This window comes from Rhinolophus sinicus, chromosome 15, assembly GCF_057876585.1.
Source record: "Rhinolophus sinicus isolate RSI-liver-muscle chromosome 15, RSI-T2T, whole genome shotgun sequence".
Lineage (NCBI taxonomy): Eukaryota > Metazoa > Chordata > Mammalia > Chiroptera > Rhinolophidae > Rhinolophus > Rhinolophus sinicus.
In genome coordinates, this window is record NC_142515.1 from 99,003,470 (window position 1) to 99,023,739 (window position 20,270).

The 20,270-nt window shown below is 43.2% G+C and overlaps 1 protein-coding gene and 1 long non-coding RNA gene across 7 annotated transcripts in view; one reads left to right on the forward strand and one right to left on the reverse strand.

The window, feature by feature from the left end:
* MFAP3L (microfibril associated protein 3 like) overlaps positions 1-2,132 on the reverse strand; it is a 38,655-nt gene extending 36,523 nt beyond the window's left edge. Inside the window, exons 1-2 of one of the 4 annotated variants that reach the window (XM_074338314.2) lie at positions 1,882-2,019; positions 776-848 (exon numbers count right to left, since the gene is read on the reverse strand). The gene's annotated coding sequence lies outside the window, so the exon portion shown is untranslated. Of the gene's footprint in view, positions 1-775; positions 849-1,077; positions 1,844-1,881 lie in introns of those variants that run through there. The other 3 variants (XM_074338316.2, XM_019715166.3, XM_088792538.1) reach the window with 3 other exon arrangements.
* A 689-nt stretch (positions 2,133-2,821) lies between these two features.
* LOC141572719 (uncharacterized) lies at positions 2,822-9,119 on the forward strand. 3 transcript variants are annotated; one of them, XR_016018824.1, is made up of 4 exons: positions 2,822-3,183; positions 3,553-3,766; positions 4,275-4,374; positions 6,089-9,119. It is a non-coding gene; the product is annotated as an uncharacterized LOC141572719 (long non-coding RNA). The 3 variants fall into 3 exon arrangements; XR_016018823.1 differs by having other exon boundaries at positions 2,822-3,151; XR_016018825.1 differs by having other exon boundaries at positions 2,822-3,151; positions 3,665-3,766.
* Positions 9,120-20,270: the final 11,151 nt, after the last annotated feature.

A 20,270-nucleotide genomic window follows, 5' to 3' on the forward strand; every position in this document is an offset into this window, starting at 1 on the left:
CTTGGGAATGCAGCCTGAGAACACTGAACCTGCTGTACAGGAAAAGCTGTACATATACGCATTACTTCATTGCAGATTTTTAACTTGATGCATTTTTTTATAGAAAAGGGAAGCACAACTTCCCAATATTTGTGCTGGGTTTCGCAAATGTCTAAATTTTTCTATAAATGTATTTAGAAATACATTTAAGACTCCACCAACCAAACCAACCAAACTAATTGCCTAAAAGGAAGGACTGCAGGTCTAATTTGTAGAAAAAGAAATCATGTTGTTGCTATTGTTGTTGTATGGACATTTCAAGCCTTTCCTTTTACTAAATCTCGGTTATGTATAGGCTTAGCATAGAGCCCACTTGGGGGAAACATCCAGAGTAGTTTGGTATTACAGCTGGAGTCATCACAGGCAAGAACAAACATTAAAAGCTGTTCACAACCCAAAGAAAAGTCAATGTACCTCCAAAGTCTATTAACGTCTATCAAGAATGCAAACAAGAAGTTTTGTAATAAGCTTAATAAATAAAATAACTGAACCCACTAAGTGGTACTTATGGAAATAGGCTTGAGAATATAGCTTTAGTTAGCGGTAGAACTAGTTCCCACTAGAATAAGGATTGTTTACCTTGCTCTTATTAAATCCAATAATCCTAAGAGTGGTAATAGTACTAAATGTTTTAGAGAGAACCAACAGTAGAAACCACAATGGGATCTACAAAATTCTTTTTTTTTTTTTTTTTTTTTTAAAGTAGAATGCCAGTAGTACCGTTGTTCTAACTTACTCTTTGGAAAATAAATCTTCTTCCATCTTGCATTTCATCCTGAACGATTTTACTATGTTCAGCATAGTAGCAACTGAAAAAAAAAAGTGTCTAATCTAGAAACAAAAGTGAGAAACTTGATAAAAAACATTGCACTTCTGCAACGCTAGGTTTCCAAGTTCTTAATATAAAAACCAAGATAACGCAAAATAAAGATTGCCACAGTAACCAAATTTTTCTGTAACAAGTATCCTTAAATACAATGACTATTCAACCACTAAAGGTTATTTTCTACACTGTGAGCAGATAATGGAGCTGCAAACCTTCGTCTTCCTCGTCCTCTTCCTCTTCTTCGTCTCCTTCTTTTATTTTGCTAGCTTTCTTTATAAATCTTGCAAGCTCCAGTTTTTTGGAGGGGAAGGAAGGTTAATGGCCACGCTTAAAATAAATCGACTCTGCAATTACTTTGTTTTTTTAAGCCGATGATGCGCGTTTCGCCTTTCCACACCATGAAGCTATTCGATGTTAACTTGCTATGGAGTCAAATGCGACAAACTCTGAGAGCTCCAGTCGTGTGGCGGCGGCTCCAGGCACCCACAGCTTCCCGCACTCCTGCAGCATCAGGACGCGGCGCTCTCCCGGCACGAGACCGGAACCCGCACTCTGGGCCTTTGGGGCGGGAACAGTACACCCGCCCCCAGTTTCGGGGAAACTGAGGCACGGTGACCGAAGCGACCTGGAGTCTGGGGAAGGCTCCCGCCGCACCTTGGCGTCCCCTTCCCCCAGGAGACCCGGGAGGCTTCTCGGCAGCGCGTGGTACCGATAGACACCGCGTTCCACGCGGTAGGAGGCTTACGGCATAAGCCCGAAAGGCGGCTGTCCCCAACCCACCGGTCCCCTGGGTCCCACACGGCACGGATCTCCCAGCATCCTGCAATCCCCAGGAGCCTGCTGACGGGACCTCGCCGCGCCTCCCAGCGCTCAGCCTGCGTCGCCGGTTCCGCCAGCCTAAGCGCCCGAGAAAGTTCCGCGGCGACAGCCGCAGCCACGACTCGACCGCCCACCCGGTGCGGGGCTCCCTGCCACCCGCGCCCCGCCGCCCCAGCTCGCCGGGTGCCCCTGCTAACCTGACGCCTCCGCGCCGCTCAGGTGGCCGCCGTGCGCCCCTCGCCATGGCCCGTCTGAGAGCTGCCGCTTCGGCCTCGCTCCGCGCCCGACAGCACCCACTGCGGGCGAGCCGCCTCCGCCGGCGCCCAGCAGCGAAGCCGGCTGCGCCGCGGGCGGCGGGGAGTGCGGCGCTTCCCACCTACAGGAGCCAGAGCTGGCCAGTGCCGAGCATGCCCAGTGCGGCTCGCCGGGCGGCGCGGAGGCGCGGAGCCGGGCGATGTGTCACCGCCGGATTTTTGCAGCAGCCACGGGCGGGAGGCGGTGCGGGGAGGAGCTGCGGGAGTGGCGGATCCTCCCGCAGAGGAGGGCGCAGGGAGTCCCCCATTCAGTCCGTGTGGCCTCTGGGGGGCTTCCTCTGCAACTCTTCTGAGTGTCGCGTCGCACTGTTGTTCATGGACACCCAGGAACAGGTTTTTTAGAGTCACATCCTGGGACACCGGAGAGAACCGACCACCCAAGCCCTGAACCTACCCTGTCTCCAAGACCACCTGTCAAGCTACCTTGCGATCAAAAGTTTCGCCGGCCTTCCTGGGTGACTCTGCTGTCAATTCTAAAGCCCACACAGAAGAGGCTGGAAGAAAACAGCAGGAAGTTCACTGTTGGCTTCTGAGTGATAGGGCTCCAGGGGTATTAAATTTTATTTTTTGATTATGTGTAGTTTGTTTTTTTTCTAATGAACAATATGGTGTTTCACTAAGAAAGGTGGGCTATTCTAAAACACTTGCACAACTCTGGTCCCACGATCGGGTACTGTAAGTAGCCCCCCACCCCTCCTTTCTCTTTTGACTTGTCCTGGACCTTGAATTTCAAGGGCCGAGACCAAGCTCCTCCTCCCTGGCTCCTCTAGGCCCGCCCCTTGGTTACGCCCCCACCCTGTCTTTTACTCCGGCACCGCCCTCTTCTTCGGTTGCTACCAAAACCCGGAAAGATGGATTCCACACAGTGACGCTGGGGCTCCTGCAGCCAGACTGGGCATGTTCCGCGGCCGGGTCAGGGACTACTGTCAAGGAGAGAGGAGACTTTAAGCAACTCCCAGTTTCTCTCCTCCTTCTTTCTGTCCCTGGCAAACAAAACAAAATAGCGCCTCCGACCCCCTGCCCTGAGCAAGGACCAGCAGAAGTGGGTCAGGACCTGACTGAGCATGCTCCGGGCAGTGCCAGGCTACTGCACGCGGCTGCATCGGGTTGCCCAAGGTTGTTGTAGCTGCTCTCGCTCATCACGACATAGAAGGTCAGGAGGCCGGTGGAAGCAGGGCCCTAGAGGTGCGCGATAGCCTCGACACGTGGGCAGGTCGCACCTGCCGAGGCCCGTTAGGGGGTGAATGCGTGGGATTTGGTTTACAAGTGAATCAACACCTGATTTCCCCCTAAAAGATTGAAATTAGACATCATATTTTAACATTAGTTTTTATGGCATCTTGAATTTGAGCTCTAAGAACTGTTCAGCCTGAGTTTTTTTTCAGGAAACCTAAATCTTTCATTCTTTTGAAGTATTTAATAAGTGTACAGTTGCACTCGGAACACTAAATTTTCACCTGTTTTATCAAAGATTAAATCTTTATCCTCACTCTCAGATAATTCTGCAGTATTATATTCCTTTTCTTTCTTTCTTTCTTTTTTTTTTTAATTCAGGCAATTCTGCATTCCCTCTCAGACTCTCCAGCCTCCCTTTCAAATTCTCAGACAACCTGCAGAAGGCTCGTCAGGCAGGTGTGGGGAACTTGCTTTTAATTCTCTGTTACAGAAGAGAAGACTGAAATAGAGAAAGCTTACAGGGAAGAGATTTTTGTAGACTTGAGATGAATAAACTCAAGAACTCAGAGAACCTTGCGGTGAGCCCCAGCAGGTGAGTGGGATTGTTGTCTGTTTTGTCTGAGGAGGCGGAAGACGGGCAGATGGGTCAGCTGCTCAGTGAGGTTTGGTGTGACAGTGGGAAATACCCTCAGTGAGGGTTGGCTTCATTTCAACCTTTTCCCCTCCTGCAGCTCCAGTTCAGCTTAAGTATCTTTGGAGACACCATGTTTAGTGGAAGATCACTCCCTGGAAGAATACATTTACTTAAGTGCCCCCCATCCCAGGGTATTACTGTAGTAACTTGTGCTGGAGTCATCCTTACCCCGGAGCTTTCAGCCTTCATTTTTGCTCACGCCTTTGGGCACTACTCTCGAACTTGCCCAGGTTCGGTAGACATCGCAAATAGTCTAGCCCAGGAAAGGATGGGTAAGACATCTCTTTAATAGTCCATATTACCACTGCACCCCATCTGAAGCTTTATGGTGCCCAGTCTCCCATGAAACGAACCTTTATTGGTTCTCTTACCTCTCTGACAGTTCCTTCTCATCTTCCTTTTCCAGGTGTTTTTCCTTTGAGCCTCCCCTCCCCCATTGCAGGTGTTCTGTTCTGTGGCCTCTTCCCTGCTTGTCTCCCTGAAGGCTCTCATTCACTCAGATGATGGTTAGTATCAAGGTGGTGTTCTGTTGGTGTATGCACATATGGCTGTGATAGTTGTTTGTTGCTGAGATCTTTTCTGGTCCATCAGGTGCCTGTTCTGATTACCAGTCAGTAGCTATGCCTGACCATTTGTCCATACTAGTTATTAATATTTTGAATATTATCTTTGCCCCCAAATCATAACTTCTTTGCACATCAGACCCTTATGTGTAATCTACTTAATGGCTATCGCCCTCAGGAAACTTAAAACCACTATCTCCCAAATAGGACTAAGGAGCTGTAGTTTCTCTTGGGCCTAGCTTGGTGACTAGTAACCCCATCTCTTCAGCTAGGCACACCACAAATATGGATGTTATCCTAGCTTCACCCATTTGCCTTTCCCCTGTCATCTAGCTCATCACTGAGACTGTCACCCTGTCCTTACACACCTCTGAATATGGACCTTCCACCTCCATCTTCCCTTTAAAAGGATCCTCTCTCTGTACTCCCTCTAATTCATCTTCCCTGCCTCCTCGGACTTTTCTTTTTAAGCGAATTATATTTCAATATGTCTGCTTAAAATCCTTAAATGGATTCATAGTGCCTTCAGGATAAAGTCTAAGTTTTAACCATGAACAGGCCTCTATCTCCCGCTCCCTATCAGCCTCCAGCTAGTGTCCCCCAATGTCCTGTATCCTAGCCATCTGAATTACTTGTCATGCAAATTTGCACCTCCCTGTTCCTTTAATTCTTCTGTCTCTCCTTTCCCCTAGTTCACCCCTTGGCAAACATTGTCTTTAAGACTCAGTTCAGGCTGGGTCTCCTCTGATCTCCCAAGGTGGCTTCCTTTCGAATAGGTCACCTGGACCATATACCTTGTCTCCATTTTGACACCTAACCTTGATTTATTTTCCTTCGCCTCCTCCACTGCATTGGAGACACTCAGACCTCAAGGGCTTCCCTCAACCATCTTTGTGTCTTTGTTCCCAGTCCTCAATAGAGTTTTACTTAATAAATGAATAATAGACATATGCACCCATATAATATTTAAAATTTACTAATTTTTAAAATTCTTCCTGAGAATTATAAATAAAGTGCAAAGAAAAAATACCAGGATAGTCACATCATATCCAACCTGCTGGGTGGTTATGCGCCTGTGAGTCATATAAGCAAGATCTCAGATTTGACCGTGAAGTCAGTGATTTTCTTCAGCTTCAGAATTCCAGAAGTGTTTTGTGAGCCAGTCTGATGTACTTGTTTTGTCAGTCTGCAACTGCACAAAGCTCAGTATTGTATTCCTAATTAATCCACAAAGTCCATTGTTCCCTCTCATTGTGTTTCCTTACACGGCGTAGTTATAACCTCCTACTTATATGGTTACTTCTTAGAATAGATGCTGTTTATTTTTTCTGTTGAAAGTATGGCACTCTGAGAAGGCAGATTAACCATGTAGGAATGAACGTAATGTTCACAGTTTTACCAGCTCCCATTGTCTGCTGAGAGCACCTAGAGTTAACTGTGGAGGGACCGGCCATCTACTTAGATTCATCTCGGATGATGAACCCATTCCCTGCCTCCTGAACTGAGTGGTCCAGGGGCAGCAATTTTATTAAGCCCTCCAGTTGATTCCACACACTATACTTGAGAAACAGTTGTAAGTTTTATGGATAAAAGGGGGGAAAAGCTATTATTCCAGACGTTCAAATAGCCCCTGATTTTTTTGTTTGTTTTTTGGCAGAGCGATATACCGGGGATGCCAAAAAAATGTATATAAGTGGACACTTTGGTCAGTGTTGCTCAAGCAGTCGTTCACCATAATCAGAAATGTCTAGATGCTGATGGTAACCACTTTGAGCACCTCTTGTAATTGCAGAAGTCAAATGGGACTTGTATTCATCTTTTGTTATTGGTATGTATTGAGTATTACAATTTTAATACAGTTTTCCTTTCTTAAAATGGGTACACATTTTTTTTTTTGGCACCGTCTGTATGTAGATGGGAAGAGTATTGATCTATAATACTTAAAAAAGTCTGATCCTTGTTTGTGCTCATTTAATAGCCTTGGCTTATGTTAGAGAGTCTGGGGAATATAGTCCAGACGGTATGTAGTAAGATAGCTGCTTGTTTTTCTGTGTTGGACCACACAACAATTTTACTTGGTGGCTTATGGAGGCCCAGCACTCCTTTGCTAAATTCAGCCTCCTTTGATGGAGTGAGACAATGGAAGTTCTGACCTTACTCCCTTCCTGGAAGAGGACAATTATAGGCATATGACCCTGCATTCGGCTTTTTCCTTGTTCCTGGGAGTCTGAAAGGGCACAATTAGGAAGGAGGATGGGGAAGGAATGAAAGGAAGCAAACACTTCTGTCTGTAATCTTGTGACTTCATGAGGAGAGCGAAGCTTCTTGAAAAGTCTGAGTCAGTATTAGGAAAATAGTCCCTTCCTTAGTATGGCTTTCAACTGAGCACTGATGTTGGTTGGTCCTCTGGAGGTGTGTGTGTGCATGTGTGCGTGGTCTCACCAGTTAGCCAACTGTAAAAATCAGGAGAGCAAAGGGTGGGTCTGTAGCTCACATGGAGCAGAAGACCGAGCTGGAAGGATTGCGCCCCTCCTGAACCTCCCTTTAAGACCACACGAAAGTCCCGCTCTTCCAGACAGTTTGCCAGCCTGGACAGTAATGGCTATAGCAGCCGAGTCTTCCACTCCCCAGGGCTTCATTGCAGACAGTGATTCAGACTTACGGATGTGAATTATTGGCAGCAGAAGGGGATGAATCCAGGAATCACCTCTGTGTGTAGGGACTTTCTGAAAGTGGGTAGATATTTGCACAGGATGGTTAGAAGAGGGACCCTCTTGGTGAAAGAGGTGTGAATCCGAGCTGTGGAGACTTCCCTGGGAAGATGGGGTGAGTCGTAGAGGGGACTCCTTTGTAAAGATTTGATTTTGCAGGTGCTTTGCCCTAGGATTCCAGAAACGTTATGTCTTGCATATGGCGCTTTTAGTTTACAGCTTCCTCGGGAAGGAGGGAAGGCCAAACATTCACTTTCCCACCATAGGAGAGAGAAGGTAGACGCTGGGTCATCCAAGTAATCAAACAAACAAGTGACTGGTCAACAAGTGGGAAAACAAGCATCAAAAGAAGCCAACATATTCTCCAGGGCCATGGCCCACAAGAACACGCCTTTGTCCCCACACTTGGCAGGGAGGCCACGGTACTCACTGGGAACGCTGCTCAGAGCCGAGGGCCTCTCAAGTCCAGCTGAGCCTGTGCAGGTTTACTGTGACCTCAGCAGGAATAACCGAGAAACCTACATGACGAGAAGAAGTTCAAAGTGAACACGGAAAGTTGAATTGTGATTTTCTGTGCTGGTGATTTTCAAGCCTCTCTCTTGTTTGAGTCATTATTTACTAGAATTAAGAGGGAAAGGAATTTGATATTTCATCTTGTGGATATGACACCAAAAGTCTTGGTGTGAACACAGGGGCTCCTGCCAGGGCAGAGGCTGTGGAGATGCCCTGAGGTGTGGCCAAAGCAGGGAGGGCAGAGGTCATGGTTGATGATAGGAGATACAAGACCTGATGGACACAAGGAGGCTGAGAAGCCCCGTATGCGGATACCCAGCTTTCTTTCCTGAGCCTTCCCCTCTGCCACCTGGGCTTTGGATAGAGCAGGGAACTGCTATCTGAAGTCTAGGCCCTGTCTTCAGAGACCACATAGTGGGGAGCGTGAGGCCTGGGCCATCTGCTGGTGAGTTGTTACCATGGGGAAGGGCTGAGGTGGGCACTAAACTTTACTGTTGACACTCCTACAATTGTGACTTGAGCCAACCCTAGGAATGAAGTTTCCGAACAAATTGAAACTCTTCTTCCCCCTCACAAAGGACATAGTCCAGATGTGCTCACCTTCAGTATGACCCCACCCTCATCTCCCAAATAACAAATACCATTTCTACCTGTAATTACAGGAATGATTGTGTGTGGTTTGTTCTCCTTCATGGATGAGTGTGCTTATAAATAGTTTCCCTTCTCTTATGGACCATGCAGTGGTTATGATATAACCACAATCAGCCAGCTGGGAGAATAGGTGTTTTTCATTTGGACCACACCTGCTTTGCAGGCATTTATAAGCTCTGCAACTTCTCTTTAGTAGTCTTCTCAATGGAAGCTAGCATAGGTTCTGGCACATAATAGGTGCCAATAAATTTTGTTGAATTACACGCTGGAAATTGGTGTTAGAACTACACGTGGGAGTAACTTGGAGGCAGGCATTTAAAAATAAAAAATACCCATCAGTCACTTGGTTGGTCTGAAACTCCATTCAGACTTTGGCCTCAGTCTGTATGCTACTGATTCTGCTTTTTCTTTCTGAAGTGTTTCAGACCTGTTACCATCATGTTTCTTCCTGATTTTGGTCAGCGGGCAAAAAGGCAAAGCTGATGATAAATGTGGATAAGACAACCAAATGCACGAAACATTGTAAAGGGACGGTTAAGGAAGAGTTAGGAATAGTCTTCAGTATCATGGTTCGTGGCTCTCTATTGTAGTAGAGCATTTTTGCTATTAATTGTGTGGGACCACATTGCTGCTATTAATGTCAATGAATCCTTTTGCTTTAATAAACATTTTAAAGGTGTCTTGAAATTAATCATCCCTACATCTTGAGGAATATTGTGATTGCATGTGTGAACTAAACAGGCCAATCTCCTTAGACTGAATAAAAATGGCAATTTGCTGCTCACACGTATGGAATGTGGGGTGCGGTGACTCAGATGTACAGCTAGAATTGCTAATAAGCATAATGACATTGGCTGGCAATGACAGGGAGAAGAGTATAAAAGGACCCTGCAGATGGGTCTTGATGTGATTGATCTCTGCGATTTATCATTCTCTGTGCGTGCCTTGGCCTATAGCACTAATTACTGAAAATGGACTAAACTTGAAACAGGGACTGCCCAGCCTAGCTTTAGGAATCTTCGACTGTGACATGAATATTATATTTAATTACATGAAAAGTCCGCTGTTGCTTATCGCCTGTAAGAAACACAGTAATGCATTCACTTGGAGCAGAACTGCCAGTCATTTCTTCGGCATTTACCAACCTTTCGGTCACCTAGCCCTGGACCCCTATTCCTGAGGGCACCAGGAAAGCAGGATCTATAGACAGCCCTGACGGTGTTAGTGTTACAAAAGAGTGCCAAAATAGTCGTCCTGAAGATTATCACACCCACTCCCCTGCCTGACACTCGTTTTTCAGCTGGACGTTAGTAGTATATTGAAGTTCCTATGCTCTCATTTTAGTACTAGGAGCTTTGGTCCTAAAGGTCTTCATCCTGTTTTCTGTCTCTGTCTCTTATTTTCCCTTGTATTTACTCTCTAGCTATTTATTTTTCTTTAGACTGTGACTTGTTTTACTTGCATAAGGTTACGGGAAGATTCATGAGAAGACCAACGGGGAAATGAGGAACCAAAGTCATTACTGGAAAAATCCGAGAGCCTTCTCAGATCCAAGCCAGTCTGTAGCCCTCACACGTCATTCCTGTTGGCCTGACTTCCAGGAGAGTTCCCAAAGACCATATGCATCAATGATGGAACTGATTCATTTCTTGGAAGATTCTGACTCAGGCAGAGGTTTTTCTTTAAAGAGTAGTTGTTCTCTAACCTAATGTACTAAAAATGTGATATCACAGGCGAGTCATGCAAGTGATGTAATTCAAGGATCATCGGCTTTTTGATGCCAGCATTTTGTATGAAAATACACTGTTCTCCCTATTTGTGAGATCCACTTCCAAATGCATTTAATTGTTAAGACACCGTGTTGAGAATGCAGTATTGCCAGCTTCAAAGAGGCTGCTGTACTGTGAAATCCCTTCTTAGGTTCTCCTTGCTCAGCCTCCCCAGCTGCCCCAATGTTCCCCCTGACCCTAGCTCCCCAGGGTCTCACTTCTTCTAGCAGAAGGCCATGGTCCAGCAGACCTCTCTGTGGGCACTTCCTGGGGCCAACAGGCTGAAGGCCAACGCACAGGGTCCTGGGACCTTCTGGGTGCTCAGGGTCACCCTGGATCAGGAGTGCTCTGTCCTGCTTCACATTCCAGCTGCTTCCTGGCCCCTGATTACTGTCCTGAAGGTTGAGGGTGATGGAAGAATGTAATGGTCATTTGCTCCTGCCCTTAACTTCCCCCCAACCTCCCAATTCCTCATGGTGTCACCAGGTTGAAGCCTGGTATTGGGGCTCATGACTCCCCGCTACCCTCTTTTCATCTCTTCTTTCCCAAGCATGGGCTGGTGACCTGCTAGTTTCTGGTGCCAGGGCAATGTTACACCTGACCTAGTCCTTTTAAAGTTCCACCTGACATGTGGATGACCCTTGGGGATTTCCTCAGAGCCCCTCAAAAGCTAGGAGACCTCTAAGACTTGCAGCTCCATCTGGAGTTGTGATTAGAGCTCCAAGTTCCTTGAGAAGTCTAGAGGTAAGACTGTGGAGTGACAGGAAACAGAAATTTAAGAACCGGGTATGCATAGCTTCACTTCATACTCTTGTCAACTGAGTGCAGCTTTTAAATGGAATCGGTATTTTTAATATCTGTAAATACATATTGGTAGTTGTAGAGTGAGAATATTTTTCATTTGTTGCATTAACTCTCAAGCTGTATCACCCTAAACATTAAGCTGAGTATAGAGACGCAGCACGCGGATGGTGAGGTGTGCATGGGGCAATGCTGTATGAGCTCCAGTACGGTTTGCTCTTAATGTCATCACAAGAAATTCGCCATATAACTCATGAGCTTTAGAATGGATTAGAGGGAATATGTTGGACCAGTGAAACTAATATCGATGATAAGTGGGAAAATCAAGTCTAATGCGTACATTTTAATTTATTATAAAATAAATATGCCAGATTTGTCTAACAATTTAGAAACCTTACATAATTTATTGTGATAGTTCGTTTACGAAAGAAGTAGGATGCTTTTTTTTTTTTTTAAAGCTATAAAACAAATTGGACAGTGACTCTTATCCCCTGAGTTATTTAGGGCAGAAGATTAATAAAAACATTAAGCATGATGAGTGAATGACTTTCAATGACAGGGTTATAGCAAATAAATACCAGCAACAACAAAAGTGTAACGAATTGTACATTTTGAAATCAGTCTAAGGAATTTTACTAAACAGCAAATTATATGGTTTTATTTTTATCTAGTACATTAAAATTGTCTAATCATGCTAACTGCCTTTAATGTACATTGTCTATGCTCCCAAACTAGTTAAAACCCCTTGAGGATAGAGGCCACGTCTCATTTTCTTGCAGCCTCTGCATCCAAGAAATAGCCTAGAAATATCCAAGAACTATCCTACACATAATGGGTACTTGATAAATGTCTGTTGAATAAAATATGAACTTAATAGTGATTTATACAGTTTTCAAAATAACTGTATTAGAAAAAGGAAGTGCATGAAAGAAAGGGAATGCCTTCCGTTTGAATTGTTGTTTACCTTAAAAATAGAAAAGAATGATTATTTGGCTAGAAGCAGGTTGGTATTAGGGGAGATGGCTTCATGTTGGGTTGGGTTCTAAAATTAGTATATCGTAAAAATTAATCAAGAAAATCCCTGACATTGGCCATAAAACTTAACATGCCTGTTTGAGTATATAATCTACAGAAGGTGCCAGAAAAGTGTATACAGATTTTAAGAAAGGAAAACTGTATTAAAATTGTAATACTCAATATATACCAATAACAAAAGATGAATACAAGTCGCATTTGACTCCTGTAATTACAAGAGGTGCTCAAAGTGGTTGCCATCAGCATCCAGACACTTCTGATTACAGTGAACTACTGCTTGAGCAATATTGGCCAAAATGTCCACTCGTATACATTTTTTTTTTGGCACCTGCACTATTTCCAAAGGAAGGAATGAAAGGAGAGTCTCTATACAAATGTCTGGAAAGTCAGAACCATCTATCTTTGGAAATATCTATTAAATTCCCAGGTGAATGGAGGCTAGGCAGAGGCATCCCAAGGTCCCCGCTTGCCTACAGGATTCACTCCACTGTGTCCTAATCTTAAACCTCTATAACTTCAATCCATATCACTAAGAGGGTTCAACCTAATAAGAAGTCACATTGTCTGTACCTTATGTAGGAGGCAAGAGTCAGATGCTGATGTCAGAGACTCCACTGTTTTGGTTTTATAAATAGGATTTTTTTGTATGATGTGAAGGGAAACTGGAAGTCCAGGGCAATTCTTTAATTCAATTAAATGATTGGAGAGTTGCTATAGCTCCATGCTGTACCCACAGGGCTGGCACAGAGAGTTTTAATCCAGCTTGAACTGTTTGATGAATGCCTGTTCAGTTGGTCACTGCTCTCAGATCACAGTATACTACAGTATATACAGTAAAACCCAGATATCATTTATGTTTGGAATGTAATCTCACTTTGTTTTGGTTTTAGGAAGACTACGTCTAACCATTTTAATGCAGTCACAAGGGAGATTGCGTTAGGCATAGTGGTTTAGTGCAATTTGTCACCATTATTAGAAAAACACGTAAAATCTGGTGGGCTGTCTGGAGTTGATTATATGTCTGAAGTTCATTAATAATGACTTGGGACAGAAGGTGTAGTATTTCCGTTCCATTTGTGTGAATGTACTGTACATTTCTCAGCCTTTCCTTTAATAATATCCTTACTAATGTAAGTGCCATCCAGGGCCCTGTTTGAGGTTACATCACGTAGGAATGATCAAAACCCATGAAAGATTTATCCTGAAACAACTCGATGATTTGGATGTCAGGGATCCTGACTTAAGTTTAAGCTCCAAATATCAGTGGCCATTCTGGCTGTTAGCAACGAGATTAATTCCTGGCAATATTATAGAGAGTTTCAGCTACAGAATGGTTTTCTGGGGGTCACAAGAGCACTGAGAGTTGTCATATTGTTGAGTAAAAACAGAATGATGGAGAGCATGGATTTCATGAGCTCCATGAATTGCGGCGCTCTTCTCATTTAATTACACTTGATATCTTCTTATTAGCGTGGACTACTATGAACCCTTTATCCAACAGGCCTGGCGGTCCATGGTGGCAGAGTAGCTGGGCCTCCATTTGCTGAATTTCTCAGGAGAAAGAGCCTTCTACGTACTGTGTATCCTGCCGGTATCCTCTGGCTGGCCTGCCATGGATGCTTCTCTCCTCCCCCCTGTGTATTCCTACTATCTGAGCTGCTCTTCATTTACAAAATGGGTATAGTGGTCCTTCCCTCAAGTGCTGGGTATCTTGAATATGAAAGTGCTGACTGTCCTGTGCCTACATGTTCACTGGCAAAGCTATATACACAACCTACCATCACTTCTGAGGTGACATGTAGCACCATCTTAGCCAGAGGTACAGACTCACAACAGACTGGTCTGAGTCCTGCCGGGGTGGTGTGACAGTTGTGCTCCTATGAGTAATTTAGGTGGGAGAGGACCTTGAAAGGCAAGCAAAACTGGATAAATCCTGTGTGTGTGCTATGGACTGAGTTGTGTCTTCCCAAAATTCATATGTTGAAGCCCTACCCCCCCCCCCCCAATGCAATGGTATTAGGAGGTGGGGGGTGGGGAGTAATTAGGTCACAAAGGTGGAGCCCTCCTGATGGGATTAGTGCCCTTATAGGAAGAGATAGGAAAGGATATCTTTCTCTGTGTCATGTGAGGATACAGTGACAAGGCAGAACTCTGCAAGCCAGGAAGAGAGAGCTCATCAGAACCTGACCGTGCTGTCACTCTGACCTTGGACTTCCCAGCCCCCAGAGTGATGGGACATACATGTCTATTGCTTAAGTCACCCATCCTATGGTATTTTGCTATAGCAGCCTGACCTAAGACAGTGTTTCCAGAAGGCATTTGTCTAGAACGTAGTGTTATCATTCAGGCCAATAGTCTTAACGCTGACTCCTGTCTCCCAGTATGGAGGCATCAGCTTACAGCAGGACAGCTGAATAAGTTGTTTAAGAAGGGGCCAACATTAATGTCATATTAGTGCAGTGTGCTGCCATGATGAGGGGCTGAGTTTTCCTTTTTGTACGGATGCAATTTAACGAAACTATTAGAATAGAACGTGCTGCCATGGAGTAGTTTGTACATGGTGTATATGGATTTGTGATTCAAATGCAACTGTCCCATACATTTGTCTTTTGAAGAAATAGTCCTGTGTGTGTGTGTGTGTGTGTTTGGTTGGGGCACACTGTAGGATAATTTATAAGATCTCTTGCAGGAAAGGCCTATGATCATTTGTTCTCAGTGTAATTCTGATTTTTCTCTTTAAATTTTCTAAACCATTAATTTATCAAAAATTTTAGATTTTGTTAGTCATTTCTCACCTCTACCTCTCTTCTTGAATTGCATTTCTCTGTGTAAAAAGTTTATAAGGAGTTACAGTACTTGAATGGTTATTTCTCTACAAAAAGAAAGTATTTGCTCAATTACTTTTTATTTTGCCTGCTTTTTACACTCCTTGTTTTCCTGTTATACACATATTTGTCTCTTATCATAGGATTTTTCTGTCTTTCTTGTTTTTTAGAAGTATTGTTACCTTAGAGCATATACAAAAACAAATTAGAAACACACAAAAAAGAAAACGTTTTCTGCAAAGTGAGTTTTCTCACGTAAGGAGTTATATTGTGTTGCTGTGCCTGTTAAAGGGGAATGAGGCAAACAGATAATAAGAATGAGAAATAAGAACTTTTTTCTCCCTTTTCTCTGTCATTTACATTGATCAATTTACCTTAGATTACTTGCTATATGTACAGGATAGCGTCATGGCAGATAAAACCTATTATTTCAGAGTTTGAAAGCACCTGACATTCTAATAGCACAAATAGGCCTACTTTTCCACTAGGTACCTGAGAAAAACTTTCAGTTTCATAAAAGCAGACTTTATAAAATGTGTAACTACCCTGTCCATTTCAGACCACACAGTTCATCATGTATATGTTGGCCAGTTGTTTTAAGTCACCTCAAGTCCTTTTTGGAAGTAGGGATTTCAATTAAATAAGTCACCAAATGAACAAATAGAGGTGGACAGGTTCTTTTGTTTGTTTGTTTTATATCGGCACAGTACTGCCACCGGAGATGGAGAGTTGTAATGTAAGGATCGGGGGTCAGGAACATTCTGGATCATCTTTCAGGTTGGCAGAGAGAAAAGGCCCAGTTCTGGCACACAAAGTGGTCCATACGCCAACTGATGCCCTATTTGACCAAGAACAAGAAGAGTGAGTCGAGGAAAGTAGTGTGAATACCTAGAGTTGGGCTGCTGTTCCAAACAAGCTGATGATCGATAGAGCAGTGTTGCAACCATTCCCCCACATGACTTGGAACCTAGTCACGGTCCCTTTAGCTATTTCACTGGCCTCTACCAGCAGCCACACTTACTTTTAAACTGGCAAAAGAGGACTTACTCAGTCTGAATTTATATAGCCTCTGTAGAAAACAAATTTTCCCCCTAATCTACAATTCTCTTTTTTTGTAATTTTTATTAAATTTATTGAGGTGACATTGGTTTGTAAAATTATATAGGTTTCAATTGTAGATTTCTATAATACATCATCTATATATTGCATTGTGTCTTCACCACCCAGAATCAGTTCTCCTTCCATCACCATATATTTGACCCTCTTTAACCTCTTCTACCACCTTCCCTCCCCCCTTACCCTCTGGTAATCACTAAACCTAATCTGCAATTATAATGTGCTGCCTACATTTAAATATTTACCCCAGGTTTACTGTATATGTTTATACATATGAAGTATTGAGGTAAAGACAGTGAATTTTGCTTGATGTGTATGATTAGTTTGCTAGGGTTGCTGTAACAAAGTACCACAAACTGAGTGGCTTAAACAGACACTTGTCAAATAGTTCTGGAGGCTAGAAGTTCAAGATCAAAGGTGTCGGCAGGGCTATTTTCTCTGTGAAGGTGCCAAGGAATGATCTGTCCCAGGCTTCTCTCCTGGATTCTGGTAACTCCTTGGCTTGTAGCAGCATAACCCCAGTCTTCACATGGCATTCTCTGTGTGTGCTTGTCTGTGTACAAATTGCCTCTTTTTTTAATAAGGACACCAGTCGTATTGGGTGAGTGGCCCACCCTGCTCCAGTGTGACTCATTTTAACTAATTACACCTGCGACAACCTTATTTCCAAAGAACGTCACATTGTGAAGTACATGGGGTTACGAACTCCACATACAAATTTTGGGGGGACACAGTTCAGCCGATAACAGTGTGATTGACATGAAGATAATCAACTGTGGAGGGTTAGCACCAGTAGGATCCTGGAAGACTATTGGATGCAACCATCTTATTTTGCATATGAGATCAGTGGGAAGTAAAGAGCATATTGTGTTATTTTGAAAATTAAATTAGGTTAAGGGTCCTCCAAATGTTCCATAATAATTAAAGCTCTTTCGTGTTTTCTCATGTCTCTCTGCCTACCCAGATGCGGCCCTTCTCCTCTTCTATCTTTCTCTGGCTCTCCCCCCATCCCAGCTCCAGCTTACCTTCATCACCATCAGGAAATCTTCCTTAGCGATTCTCACCAGCAGACTGCCCAACCCTGCACTTGTAGTCTGCACCACCCAGTTTAGTGACGTGGCCCATTCTGACTCCTGATTTTTATTTACTGACATGTGAAATGTATATATACTGCCTTATGTTTTTTTAATCATGCCACACATTTATTAGATTCCTAGCATTTGAAATTTTCTGGTTCTGTTTCTAAAAGGAACCCTGATACTTAGGCATCTGAAAGTTTTCTGAGATACAAGTTGTAATCACCCAGAGTTTGAAGAGTGGATGTGTGACTGGGGGCGGGGGGGGGGGGGGGGAGGGTCAGCCCGTGTAGGGAGGTGACAGTGAGTAGCTGAGTTAATGCGTAACTAGATGACCATTCCTTACTCCAAAGCCAAAGTAGCTGCCATTTTCCATTTGGATCATGTAAGCCTTCTGCTGGGAATGTGTCTGCAATGATATATTTAGGAATTTTAGAAAGTTCCCAGGGATGTAAGACTGTATTGGTCTTGTCTCTATAATAAGGTTGAATGCAGGAACCTTCTCCTTTCCTTCTTGGTGCCCAACGTACTGCTGGGGCCAGGCCTGCTTGTTAGCTTATTATATTAGTTAGTGAAGCTGGACATTGTCTTCATGTAAATAAGGTCAATAGAGAAAATGTGTTATCCTGCTGTGCTAGACTTACCAGATATTTTGAGAGTAAACCGAAATTTACCGTGATTATCCGATAGGATTTGCCATTGTAATTTTGAATAGTATATGAAATAGACTTTTAAATATTGTAAAAAAATTGCAGCCACCTTTTAACATTTCTAAAAAGCTAAAAATAAATTTTAATATTTCTCTAGAATGAATGAAAACTTAAAGATTTTTTAAAAAATTAAATGCGACACGAGTCCGTCATATACAATTAAAGGTCTCACACAAGAAGACAAAATATATTAAAGATCTTAATGGGAAAGTAAATATTTAAATATATTATTTCCCCCCCCCACTATGACTTAGAATAGTTTAAACATTATACTTTCTATTTAGTGTGCAGAAATGGCTTGATTATTTTACTGAATAGCTACATGTATTGCCTTGTATGTTTGCAGTTAATTGAACAGATTTAGTCAACATTAGTTGTGAAACTCCAGGCCATAGAATGATTCAATGATAGTGTGTTTATAACTCATGCTAAATGTGAAATATATTTGTAATTTTGTAATGGTATCACTCAGAATAAAAAAATCCACTGTAATCCTTTCTGCAAGCTTTTAAAGAACTCATCATGAGGCAAGCCTGCCACCTGCTGGTCAAGATTTATTACTTCAGTTTGCTTTTCAAATAAAATCTGTGGCTATTTCTGAAGAGTCTCTGATATAGAGTCTAAATTCAATTCAGGCTTCTCTCTCTTGAGTAATCGCCTGCCAAGAATCTATCTGTAGGCGAGAGGTCCCTAAGTGCTGCTAAACTCCTTGCAGAACTAAACTTCTCTGTCTCTTTTTTTTCTGACCAGAACTGCAGAAACATACTGGTAATGCTGCTGTGTCCCCTTCTAGGACCGCAGCTTGTGGGCTCTCCCACTCTGGCTGGCCTTGACCCCAGCCCTGGGGTCATCCATTACTCAGGCCATCCCAGAACCTCAGTCTCCATATTTGCAAAATAGGGCTAATAATTCTGCTTCTAGTTGTTTGGGGCATTACATTAGGTAACACATGAAAGACACTTAGCTTCATTATTGTTACTTGTTAGCCTTTGAGATTCTACTACTATATGTGTGTATCATCAATAGTTAGAAGATTTGCTAAGGTATGATAACATGACTTTCACCTCATCTATACTGCCAAATCCATTTTTTTTTTTTTAATTCTTGTTTTCTTTCCTTTTGTACTTTAACGACCTCCTTCACTGTCAGACAGATTTTGCAATCTCAGAGACTAGAAATTTAGTGTATCAACACAACATGACGGAAATCATCTGTAGGCTAGAGAGAAATGCCCCCGTGGGCCTTCTGAACATTTGAAGCTCCTCCAGTTTTACCCATCTGTGAATCAGTGTGTGCGCATTCAACCTAACTTTGTATTTGCTAGAAACAAGGGATAATCATCATGGCCATTTCAGTAAAGAGCAAGTGAGGTAATTAGTTCAATAAATATTAATTAAGTGCTAACCATCACCATATGCAGCTACGGGGAGAGGTACTGGAAATACAGGATCAGGAAAAGAGCCCCTCTCCAGAAGCAGTTCCCCCAAATCTCTTAACTGTTTTAATCCCAACAAAAAGGTCGTTTTCCTGGCTATTATATAATGTCACATTTGGATTTTCCAAGGTTTCTGTTTTTTCACCTTTTTAGGTCTTATAAGCTTCAAGTTACTGAAATTTCTCATATTTGCCTTCTTTCTTCAGTAGAGTTGACAGCTTTTTCTGCTGGATGGGTCTTTGGCTAGCGTGAATAAATGGTGTTTACTGTGTAATCTAAGCATTTGGCAAGCATGCTCATGTTTTTAAATATAGTGTTTGGCAAGTTCTTGCTACGTGGAAAGTGTGCCATAAATATTTGTTTTAATTATTGAAAAGAATTTTCAAGTTGTCAGGGTACCATTTAATTTTAAAGTGCTCAGTAATTGAAGTTTGGGAACAGCAGACAGAGTGTGCGTCATTTGTGTTCTTGGGAATAAGGAGAAGGTGGAGTAGTGTCTAGGAATTGAGACTGACACCCCAGAGTTTGTGTGTCTCTTGCTTAGTACTGAACCCCTTGGAACTCACAGTCAACTTCAGGCCCAGGCAGGTCAGTGGTTAAAGCATTAAGAGAGGACATTGATAATAATTTTATTTTTACTTATTATAGAAGGAGTATATGTTCATTTCAGCTAATCAATAAAAAGATATAAGGGAAAAAACCTCACCTGTAATCTCACTACCCAGAGCTATTGCTTGTTCACATTTTCATGTATGTCACTAGGTGTTTCACAGTGAACACTGCTGAGTGAAATTATTTTACTCCCATTTTTGCTTTTTAAACCCCTTCTACTTCACAAAACTGCTTTTGTCCAGGTGACCAACGACCTCACTTTGCGTGATCCCGTGGGTCAGATCTCAGTCCTCAGCTAATTCACCAGTCGGCGCCCTGGCGTAGCTGGTCATGCTTTCCTACTGGCTGCCCTTTCTTCTCTGGCTGCCAGAGCACCACACAGGCCTGGCTCCTTCTGCCTCGTTGGCACCTCCTCAGCCAACTTGGTCTCTTCTGTTTTGCAGCCTGTCCATGTTAGTTTGCTCCAGGCTCAGTTCTTGAACCGCTCTCTATGATTGGTGATCATTCAAGCTCAAGGTTGAAACACCCTCATTTGCTGATGACTCCCAAATCTTATCTCCAGCCCATGACCTCTGACCTGTCTCC